The 12544-nt window shown below is 44.6% G+C and overlaps 1 protein-coding gene across 4 annotated transcripts in view; it reads left to right on the top strand.

The window, feature by feature from the left end:
* The window catches only part of LOC146822194 (nigwaprin-b-like), a 257200-nt gene that overhangs the window by 127904 nt on the left and 116752 nt on the right, over positions 1-12544 (top strand). The window lies entirely within an intron of this gene.

Below are 12544 nucleotides of genomic sequence, written 5' to 3'. Positions count from 1 at the left end.
TTTTGTTGTGGCTGTATTGTCATATTTACTGTTTGACTATACATTCCCATTCTTTATTTGGCTCATCTCATCTTTTCTTGTTAAAGTCTTTAATCAAATGCCCAAACATCTGACAATAACAACATGACTGAGCCCTTCTTGGAGGATCCGTCCTACCTCTTCCTTCTCCTTGTCCTCCTCTACTACTTCCCCTGTGCCTGTATATCATTCTGCTGTTGCGGTATTGTCATTGGGTGGCCCCTGGGACTGTTCCCACAGACATTACAGTCATCTGAGTTGCCGCTGCCACTACAGCACCTTCCATTGCTTCTTTCTTAGCTAATTTCTGCCACACCAACTGGGCTACTGCTGTCTCTGCTATTTCCTGTTTACTTTTGCTTTTTCTTGCAAAAATTGATTATATGTGCTTGAATTTCGATCCAGGGCTTGGCTTCCAGTGCCACTACATTATCTACGCTGTCCTGAACTTCAGGAGGCAAGCCTTTCTTGACTAAATTATAAAACAGGACAACTTTACCTCCTGTCAATTCTAAGCCCTGACCCACTACCTGGGTCCATTTTTCTTTCATCTTATTGATGTATTGTGCAGGATCCTCATTTACTTGTATAGACTGAGCCATGAGGGATCCAATGTCTGGCCTATCAGGGTACATTTTCCTCAGCTGATCCCATACTAGATCTGACCAGATTAAAAAGAGACCCATCACACCTTGTATCAGTGAGGGTCGCATGTCTAATTCTAGCCTTTTGAAATACTGTGTCTGTTTCATACCCTATGAGGGAACTAAGCAGGCATTTCACATCCCCCACTGCCAGTGTTATACCTACAGTTTGTCTTCAAATGCCCTGATCCATTTCCCTGCTCTCTCCATAAGTAGTGGCAACTGTTTTCTGAGGTTTTCCTTGTCCATTTGTGGCCAAGGAACATGATGGGGTGCCCCAGGTCCCTTACGTATCAAGGGCCTCTGATGCAAATGGGTGGTAGCTCACTGGGGATGGTGCTGTCGAGCATGCTTCTGCTATATATGTAGACATTTCCCCATGTACGGGTAGTCCCAATCTGGATCACCCTCATCATACAGAATGCAATCCTCAGCATTCGTCATGTCATGTAGGTCAAAGAACCCATCTTGTGGCCATATACTCATTTGTGGAGCTAACCACTCAGTCCAGTCTGCTACAATTTCTACAAATGGTGCAACCCTATGCCAACTATTTTCTCCCTCAGCGACAGTCTTCCTGGCAGTGAGATCCTCACTACACAAATTTGATAGGGTACTCATTTGCTGTGCTGGTCTGCTGTGGATTTGCACTCTAACCTTGCTGGATCCCATTCTGGGGTTTGGCTGCCCATGGGTGCTTTGGAATTGTAACCGCTCAAGCTCTGTAGCTCAGATGTTTCTACTTCTAGGGAGCACATACCGCTTTGCCTCCCTTGCATCAGTTGGTTTAGGCCACAGCTTTCCAAACTTTTGATGTTGGTGACACACTTTATAGACATGCATCATTTCACGACAAGGTAAAGCAGTGTAGCGAGCGAGCGTAGCGACCGAGCCCAAACCACTTAAGAGAAAATTTTGAAAAATAGTGGGCAAATGGTGCATTTTCAAGAAACGAAGAAAACAAGGAGTCCCGTTTTTCTGCTGCTGCTGCTTTCCTCGGGAGAAAGTGTCTCTCATACTCATTGAAATATCACTCATCATAACCCTGAAATTATGAAATCTTCACACATGGCAATCTGAAACCTCGGCAGCTATGCTCATCGCGTGACACACCCACACTTGTCAGGCGACACGGTACTGTGTCCCGACACAGAGTTTGGAAAGCTCTGGTTTAGACAGTCTCCATGTGCCTCTTTTGTAGTCTAAGTTAATGAGCGCTCTCTCTTGGATATCATAGGTAGGGTGACTTGCTTCTGGGGTTTGAAGCAGGTCACCCATGCTCTCAACACGCTGGTGTATAGATTCTATCCTGTCCGCAAACTTACCAAAACTTCACTGAGTTTCTCCTGTAAAGTCATCGGCATATCCATCTCTTCATTTCACTTGTCTCTTCCCCTCTCACTGCATGATAGCCAGTCCAGCACACTCTCTAGTGAGACGATTACTCTCCCCTTCTCCTTTTACCAAGGGGATAGACTATCTTTAGTCCTTCTATGCTCATGTACCCTTTCTTGAGATATTGGCTGTTGTGTCATGTCTACAGTCCTATGCACATAGTCACTCCATCCTGCATTCCCTACATCCCTTTGCTGTGGTGTAGACACTCATTCTCTAATTACTATATCTGTAGTATCCCTTTTCTGAAGCAACTGTGACATTGCTGATGATATATGTGACTGGTCATTACTGCCCCCTGAACTCTGTTCTTTGTTGTTATCCTGCTAGAGAAAGACTGGATCTAGATGCAATATGAACTGCAACTCTAATTGCAATGAAAAGTGGAGATCCCCTACCATGGTTTGCTGCCTAAGAGTTCTTGCCTTCTTTGGCTTTCGTATTTGTGGGGTTACCTTGAGGGTCGCTGTCAGGTAGCGTGGAGGTGTTCCAATTTCAGGGTTCTCAAACCCTACTGCAACTTCTTGCAGCTGCACTAGTGTGTAGATGGTTGCACAAACAATGAAGTTGTGTGAAGTCCTTTGTGTGAAGGCAGGGCAGAGGCACACCTAATCCTTGTATTGTATGGCTGTCTGATAGGAATAAACAAAGTTCAACTGCCAACTGCCCCCAGTCATGTGACAAATAATTTTAAATTGCAATTTCCCAGATACCAAACATGCTACTTGCTCCTATCAAAAGTTAGCACTTATTAAATGTAATAAGGGATCCCAATGTTATCCTATGGGAGAAGTGTGGTACTGAAAATTCTGGATCCGTGTTATAAACATCGTCGTATCATGATGATTTTGGTATCAGCAGACCGAGAATGAATAGAATACTATGCACAAGTATTTTCGTCATAGTCGGGTGACGAAATCACCCTGAAATCAGAGTTTCCGTCTTGAACCCTCGGGTTCCATTTGAACGGCAGCCATTTTGTGATTGCCCTCACATAGGCCAATGACTAAGGCCATTTAAAAGTCTGAAGGACACGTACACCTTTGCTGACTCCTCTGTGACCTAGGCAAGCTGAATCCACTGCCTGAAGCCAAAACCTGTTCGGCCAGTTCCTTTCCCAGTGGCCGAATGAGATTAGTATCAAGGCACAACATATCATAAACCTTTTTATCACATACAAACCCTGCCTAATCTTACACACACCTGTCCCTGTTTCTTCTTTATGACTTGCTTTACGAGGAGGAGGTGCCCGTTTTTATTGGGGGTGCGTCGATATCTGATGAAGGTACTGAGCCTTGCCGGGTAATTGATTGAGGGCTGGACAAACTGAAATATGGGCTTGTCCTCATGACTTTGCTTTTTCCTTGTAGTGAAAATATGTGAATGGTCAACTGTAAAATAAGGAATGTTTGCCTAAAGCCTAATATTTTGTATAAAAGAGAAGGCTGGCTTGGTAAAGTTGAGCAGTCTCCTGAGAATATACACCATGTTGTACTTCTAGGATACCTGTTACTGGCTGCAGACAATAAATACGATCTTTTGACTTCACCAAGAAGACTCTGTGTTTCTGTAGTCTGAAACAGGAAGGACTCGAAGTCTTAGGGTGTGTTCCCTGGCACCGCTGGGTTCTGAAAAACCCAGTACTTCAGAAGTAGGTTTCATAGTAGTGAAATACAAATTTTTTCACTAAGTTTGGGTCTCTAACCCCTCATCAGCATGAGTCCGCTGAGAGGCTGTGGCCTGTCTGAACTCAGAAGTTAGTCCCAAACGAGTATGGTCTCATCTTTCTCAGTGACCAGGTTAGAGCACAACCTTCCCTCTCAATAGCACTCCACCTCTGTTCCCTGCAGGACATTTTAGGAATTTTTGGAGGCCATGGGCAAAATGAATTTTGAGGGGTCCATGTTTGGAACAGCTTTGAATCTATCATCCATTGTCAGCTTTTAATGCTTATTTTGCCAAGGTCACTGAGAGTGCACAGACACACTAGATCAAATTATAAATGTGTTTACATCTAATATTCAGGGATAGTGGTGTGTCTTTCCAGGATTGTAATGTAGCAGTAGCTTACATACATTATTGTAAATAATCACTGCAACCCACTGCCATTTCCTATATGTGAGGTCCTGGTTTGATCTAAAATTTTTAGTGGCTGTTGCATGGTGCTGAAAAACCTAAACACATATTTTCTCTGCAAAATGTTTGTAATAGACTCCCATACATCACATGTATTAAAAAATAAATTAAAGGAAACTAGTATTTAAAAAAATCAATGTTTAAGAGTTATTTGAGGTCACCAGGGCAGGAATGTGTGGAAAACAGATCCGGATCAATCAGGGGGCCCCTGAAAGGCTAGGGCCCTGGGCCAGAGCCCACTTTTCCCATGCCTCAAAATGTTTCTGGTTCCCTGGTAAGTATCACCCTAGAGATGAAAGCTACATGTTGGTCTAGGCCCTCAACTGCAGTAACACTGCCCCAATGCCGTACCCTGAGGCATCCTCCCAGAAACGTTTTAAAGGTATGGGCAAAGTAAGCCCTGGACCAGGGCCCACCCTTTCAGGAGGGCCCCAGATCGAGCCGGCCCTGGTCTGCAGAGTGTCTTTCCCTAATGGCCTTAAATAATAGATTGCTTTAAATACCGTTTTTCTTTAATCCATTTTTAATGTGGGTGATTTATGGGAGTCTATTACAAACATTTTGCAGGGAAATGTTTCTCATCACAATACAGCATCAATTAAAAAAATCTTTTAGATCTAAAGAGGACCTCATATATGAAACATGGGGGGGTAAGAAATATTATTTGCAACAATATTAGTTTGCTGCTGCTGTCAGGTTTAGTGACATGCAAACCCATGTCACCAAACCTGAATATTATGGACCAAATTTATGAAATAGAAATGTAGAACAGCAAGTCACCTTGTCATGCTGCACTGTGCTGTGTTACAGGGAGAGGGCAGAAATGTGCTGGATTCATCACAATCCGATGCATTCCTTAATTTTCCCAGTGCTGGTCCACAATGGTTTGCCTAGCGCAAACGTTGGCTCTCTGGCACTATGGTGCAAATGCACCTGTTTGCATGCAGAATTGTTTTTGTACAGGAAGGGGCACCTTCTTGCACACAAACAGTCCCCTGAAGCATATTCTTATATCTATGTGTGCTGTAGAAAGAGAAAGTAATGAGGAGAAATACACATTTTTCTCCTCATTACTCCTCCCCTGAGAAGGCATAGGATTTTAGTGCATCCCAAGGTGTACAAGTAATGTTAAATCTGGGAATGAGTAAAAGTCCATGAGTGTTGCTGGGAACACCCACCCAACACCTATGGAACACCTTCCCAGGGCAGAGTAATGCAATGCAGTGATGTGCGCTGTGCTGTGTTAGTCCTGATGTATCAAGTCACTCAGCGCCACACAGAGTGGCCTTGCATGGCATGACAAATCACATTTGGGGGTTGCGTTGGGCATGTGCCACGTTGCATGCTGAAAATGCAACTCAGCTCCCTTGATATATAGGGCCCTTAGAATTTGGATCCAGGTGCGTGTGCACATGGGCAATCAGCAATAGAGAGACAATAGTAACAACATGGGATTTAGCCAAAATTGTGCTTTAAATCCTGGCATGCCAGGAAACCTTTTAAAACTTAAGCATAGAGCTTCAAAAGATTGACCCACCACAAATGCGGGTCCATTGCACCTCAACGCCACAAGCAAACAACATGACAGTCCAACTAACACAGCAGTAAGGCACTGGGTTCCAAGTGGGGGGTGATATGCGCAGATCAATTCTTGACAAACTTACAAAAACTACAATAGTGACATTCCCGACATCAAGTCACATTGGCCAGTACCGGCAGCACCAGCAGCATCCTACAGCGGAAGCAATCCAGGAATGCCATGGACCCCCAGAGACCAAGATATTAACTGGTCCTGATTGAAACATCTCAGCGTTAGAGCAGGGCAGTATTAACATTTGCTCCTGGGACATCCATGGCTTTGAGAAAATGCTGCAATATGGAGACACAATGTCATTTCTCCAAAATGTTTATATCACACAGGAAACCTGGAATTTAAAGCCAATGCCAATAGTTAACTATGTTGCACATAATGTGAGATTTTTTTGTTTGGTGTGTGATGTTCCTCAATCGAAAAGATCTGAAATTATGTGCAACGGGGGTGGGGGGGTATTCTCCACATACTCCTCTACAAAATAACTGGATACAAATAACAAAGGTAGAACCGCTTCATATCATAAATGTTTACATCCTTGCGTGAGAAGCAAAGAAGAAGGGAAGGAAGGCTACCCTGTCTGAGTTAATAAAGCCACTACATACTTTACACCAACAATCACTTCCTTCCATTTCAAGAAAACTTCCTTACTAACCTCAATCAAAGTATTATTAAATGGAGCAATCAACAATATGCCATCAATCTACGAAAGCAGCTAGAAAAACTAGTTCTAAAGATGCTGAACGGCAACACGAGGGAGGACATCCAAGCATCAATAATCTTCCTCAGTTGTACGATGACATCAAAAATAGACTTCACGATAATTAGCAAAAAAGGTTTCCCACTGGTAAGCCAATTTGAAGTCATCCCGCTCAGACAATGAAAACTTCTAACAAACACTTAGAATTGAATGAAAGTTTCATAAGTTGAGTCCAGCAAATAAGTTAGTCTCCAGTCCAGTCAGCTATAACATAGAAAGGCTAAAATGGCAAGGCTCAGGGATTGAGGAGATCATGGCAGAGGTTTATCGCAGAGTATGAGTACCAGAAGAAGCAACACCAGTAGAAGACCAACATGAAGAGGCCTGGGCAATGCTAAGCAAGATCCTACTGACAAAATGTCTGTCCAGAACAGTACCACATGTGAGTACAAAAGGAATATGCACAAAAGGGGGAATAGGAAGACAAAGCAGGTACAGCACCGATCTGCATAAGCGAACATCACAAATACAAGAGAAGTGAGAAGAATAACGGTGGACATAATAAAAAAAGGGAAGAGGGTGTGAAAAAAACTCATTATGAAACTTGAGAATGTAAAAAGAAGCTAACAAGAAGGAATCTGGAAGCAAGCTCTTATGGACCAGCAAATTACCAAACAGCAAGGAATTCTGGCAAGCGATAAATGGAGTGGAAGGGGAAAGGCTCAACATCAAAACTTGGAGATTGTGGTAGAGGTTTGAGAAGCCCATATCCGCAAAATGTATGCTCTGCCAGCCAACCACCTGAAGGAAGAGGGCAGACAAAACAGACATTTACTGATACCCCTGCAGGCAGAAGATAACAGGGAGTCCCAGGAGGCAAAGCAAGTATCGGCAACCCACAGCAACCAAACGGACCCCTCAGAAATTCAGAGTAGCTTGAGCAACAACCTGGGTCAGACCAGGTATGGGGACAATCACAAACTTAACAGCACTTACCATCTTAGCTGAAAATTCAAAACAATGTAAAACCCAGTTCTTTCCATGTTTCTTTGACCTTGTTGGCCTTTGACCCGGTCCCGCACGGCTAAATTTGGTAAAAACTGGCAGAATTGGGCATCGCAAGTAATTTGTTAAGAGCAATCATATCATTGTACGAAGAGACTTGGGCTCAGTTCAAATTAGGGATGGCAACAAAGTCACAGCAAAAATAGATACTATGAATGGACTGAAACAGGGATACATACTCGCCCCAAGTCTGTTTAAACTATACCTAGCTGACTTTGAAAGCTATGTTCCGCAAAAGGAAAGTCATCCCCTAACCTTGGCAATGGAGAAAATTGGGTGCCTACAGTATGTCGGCAACATTGTCCTTTTGAGACAAATGGCAATTGGTATTATAAAACCATTATTTTTCATTCCAAAAGCAGCATCTCCAACGCAGGTTTACCTTGAATTTAGATCTGCAGAGGAATAAACAAAATCACTCTTGGGGAGTATATCCTGACAGGCAATAGATGAGCTAGGTAACCAAGATACATGAATCAGTAGCATGGAAAAGCAGCCTTTTGTTGAGTAACTAATTCTTCCCCCAGATATCTGTCTCATTTAAATGATGAGATCTTCTTCGCAAATAGATGGCATGCCTTGACAGTAATTAACTCATATGTATTGAGCCCACCGGAGTACGTCAGGCCATTTTTCTCCAGCCTTAAAATTAGGCCTGGGCCAAAATTCCGTTCCGCTCGCGGAAATTGCGATAATTTGGCATTTTTGCGTTCCGCGGAAAGTGCGAAGATGTCAAAATTTTTGGCAATCCGCATCTTACCGGTAATTTTGTTCTGTAAAAAAATACATTCTCGCATGCGCGCGATCGCCTTACCTGAATCCCCACGTTCGCCGACAAGTTTTCCTGACCCGGTCGCGTTTTCCACGAGATGTTGGATTGTTGGTAGCCATTTTGCGCTGTCTCGCGACAGTTCATTGTCATTTGTCCCGCGATCACATCATTTGTAGCGCGATCAAGTCTTTCTTCTCGCGATCATGCACCGCGAGAGTATGAGAAGATTGAGATCTCGAACACGTCATTCTCCACCGCGAGAGAGAGCATGAGGACGCGGGCACGTCTAATCGAACGCGAAAAGGAGAAAGAGACCCCGAACATGTCATATCCAACGCGACAGGGAGCGAGAGAACGCCATCAAGTCATTTTGGACACGCCATCGACATCCGGCGGAAGTAATGTGAAGCTCGAGAACTCGAACATGTACAATTTTCAATTTGGAGAAGAATATCGGCTCTAGCAGCATGAAACCTTCTGCAAATGATGATGTTGGATGAAAACAACTCCTCAGATTGACATTTGGCTGTCCTTTTTTGTGCAAGGAGTCCTTTTTTAAAAACTTTGTCCATCTCCTGCTCATTCTGCCTTTGGATTTTGAGCTGGAAAGATCACTCTTTTTGTCTGCTGGATCATTGCAATTGGATTTGAGAATTTTATAATTGGATATTTTACAAGTAAGTGGTTGTTGTGTGTTTGATTGGGGGCATTGCAGTTGTTGTAACCACAATTTATTTTGGGTAACTATCATCATTCCTTTTTTAAAAAATGTTGTGGGTAGTAGTAGTCACGAGTAGGCCCGAGCTAGTCATGGCCTCATGGGTGTGTGCATGATGAAGCAACTGTTCCTTTGGTGTTTTTTGAATGTATTTCATTTTCAAGCATCATTTAGGGCCTGGATGGCATTGGAATTAGTTGGGAAATGTGTTTTTTTGGGGTGGGCTTTCTGATGTTGTTGGGCCTGGCCATGTGGATGGTGGCCATTTTGAAGTCTAGGCCTCCAAGCTTCCCTGGCCTTGTCTGCCAACAGGCCTGCTTTCATCCAGTAGGATCAGAGCGGGTAGCCACAGCTTTATTAATCAAGTGTTTTCTGTGTGGTCTGTTGAATTTAGACATCATTTAGGGCATGGATGGCATTGGATTGAGTTGGGAAAGTGTGTTTTTTTGGGGTGGGCTTTCCGATGTAGTTGGGCCTGGCCATGTGGCTGGTGGCCATTTTGAAGCCTAGGCCTGCAAGTTTGCCTGGCCTTGTCTGCCAACAGGCCTGCTTTCATCCACTAGGATCAGAGCAGGTAGCCACAGCTTTATTAATCAAGTGTTTTGTTTTGTGTGGTCTGTTGAATTTAGACATCATTTAGGGCATGGATGGCATTGGATTGAGTTTGGGAAGTGTGTTTTTTTTAAAGACATGCTTTTGTTGTGTGTGTCTGGTGTGTGTTGGTTTGCAATGCATGCACCCTGCATACCTTTTTGGGGCCTGTAAATGTTCGTATTTGTATTAAAAAGGCAGAGCAGTGTGCTTTAGCATGCATCCTTTACCTGGCTTTTATAGGCCTTTTGTCAGCTCCTGGTGTTTCCCAGGCCCCCTGCTTGTTTGTGATTTGTGAGTGTCCATGTGGCTGGTGGTCTTTTATGTGTTGGGAGTTATTACTGTCGTGCTTTTGCCATATAGGCCTGCATGGTTTTCCTATTGGCTTACTGCTTCCATCCATCCACCCCCTTTGCCAGCAGCAGATCCATGGATGCTGAGATGCTCAAATAATTTAATGGCAAATAGGGTCCACCCCACTTCCATTACATTTTTATTTTGGTGGTTCTTATTAACTTTCCTATCCTTTCTGAGAGTGTAGTGTGTGACTGTACACAGTAGTATAACATAGCCCTTGTTGAAAAAAAGTCCTAAATGGCTAGACTATCTTTTGTTTGCACTAGTACAGTACTAAGTAACTGAACCACAACAACAAATGCAACATTTCACTGATGTTCTTCTCCTGGCTTATTTACTTCAAGGTGCACAAAAAGCCGGAGGAGGAGGTGTCATCAGCATCACCCGGCTACCCGTTGTACTGCCAGCCAGACAGAAGTTCTGCTGCGCATCACGTCCACGTGTGACCAGAACTTGTTGTGCATCTGCATCCTGCCTGACATCTGAAGAAGATGGCCCTAAAGAAAGGTACCAGGTCCAGTACCAAGAAAGTTGCCGGTGAGAAGAAGGAACAGAAAAAGGAAGTGCCATTAACCACGACTGGTGGTGTGCAGGCCAATGGTTTTTTTTACACCAAAAAAGTTACGCCTGCAGCAGCGTTGTTCGGGAACCAAGCTGGGAGCAGCACCTCAGCACCAGTGGTCCAACCCCACCAACCTAGGCCCAAGGGCTTTAGTGTCGCAGACGTAGCCAGTCTACTAACGAGCAGCGATGTTGAAATGTCATTAACGCAAAGTAGTACACAATCAACGCAGGCGCAAACTCAGCAGATAAGTGTGCAGCCGCAACAAGAACAGCAGCAGCCACAACAAGAACAGCAGCAGCCGCAACAAGAACAGTAGCGGCCGCAACAAGAACAGCAGCGGCCGCAACAAGAACAGCAGCAGCCGCAACAACAGCCCACCATTGTAGTTGCTGCTCCTGACATAGGGGCATTTCAAGAAATCGAGCTTCCTGCAGACAAAGTGGAGCAAAGTCAAACCACTGTTTCAGAAGATCTATTGTCTTCCAGACCAACAGCAAGGAAAAGGAGGCTTAGCCCATCATCTTCTTCTTCAAGCCCCGCTTCTGATGATCGTGATGCCACTTGGCATCCACCAGCTCAGTCTGAGAGTGATATACGCCACAAGACAATGCTTCTGAAAAGGAAGGTCCCAGAAAAACTTAGAGTTATGGAGGTACATGTAGAAGAGGAGGGTGATGTTGATGAAGACGAGCCAGTCATCACGCACATTACTCCCTCCCCAAAGTGATTGGAGACCAACATTCTCACCCTATCCAGAAAGGCTGCTACTGAGCGGGATGTAGCACGGATATCACCAACACAGGTTACACCACCACTACCTCCAGCTGCCATATTTTCCAAGGCCCGGCAGGGACCTACATCCAGCTCAACCATCTCAGTAGGTAGTGGTAGTAAAAGTCACAGTCTAGGTGCACAGGGTCACATTCCAAGCACACCCTCCAGTTCATCTGGTATTGAAAGTGGCACATCCAGCAGTGCCAGAAAGATCTCCTCCCCAGTTTGGGACTTCTTTTCTGTTAGCACCAAGGAGGAGAACGTTGCTATATGCTCAATTTGTTGACAAGGTGTTCGGCGGGGTAAGCTTGGTACAAACTATGGTACCGGAGGCCAAGCAAGTCATCTCAGAATACACCACACTATCGTGTGGGAGAATCACCTACTTCAGTTAAAAGAAAGTCGAAAAACTCAACCCATTGAAGTTGGTCAGGAAGCGTAAGGGAGTGATATTATTGCGGTGGAAGGTGAAGAAGAGGGAGGCATTTATAGCCCTGTCCCCAGTAGTGCAGTGGTACCGCCCACATCCTCCTCAGTAACATCTGAGTGGCACCGCAGTAAGAGCCATACTCAGTCAGGCTGAGACACCAAGGCGACCGAGTACCGCAATGAGACAAACTGTGTCGTTGAGCCTAAGTGGGTTAATGAAAACAGCACCACAAAGGAAAGTAACCCAGCCTACCATTGAGAACATGCTTAGGTTGGAGGGGCAGTTCCAACGCATCCACCCAACGGCACGGTTGTACAATGCGAAGGTGGCTAAAATGTTAGTGCTGGACCTTCTTCCTTTTTCATTCGTGGAAGGGGTGGGTTTCCTTGGATTTGTGTCAGCCATCTGCCCTAAATGGAAGGTTCCCAGCCGGTCCTATTTCGCAAGAATTGCTGTTCTGGCACTACATCATGATGTGCTGGAATTGGTTGGACAAGCTTTGCAGCAGAGTGCGGTTCACAATATCCACCTGACAACAGACATGTGAACCAGTTGCCAAGCCACAGATTACATGTGCATCACTGCGCACTGGGTCTCTTTTGTGGGGGTTAGAGATAAGCTATCTGCACGAGGTGCTGTTGACACAGCTGCGATTTTTAAAGGTACTCGGAAACATGCAACTGTAGCCATGTTCGCCATGGAGAAATCTCATACGGCTGTAAACCTTTTGCAAGATTTTGCAGCAAGGTTTTTGAATGGCTGCGCCCAAGAGGGCTTAGTATTGGTTT

The sequence above is a fragment of the Triturus cristatus genome, chromosome 6, assembly GCF_964204655.1.
Source record: "Triturus cristatus chromosome 6, aTriCri1.1, whole genome shotgun sequence".
Taxonomy (NCBI): Eukaryota; Metazoa; Chordata; class Amphibia; order Caudata; family Salamandridae; genus Triturus; species Triturus cristatus.
The sequence above is the reverse complement of the archived record's forward strand: the minus strand, read 5'-3'. Positions and strand labels throughout refer to the sequence as shown.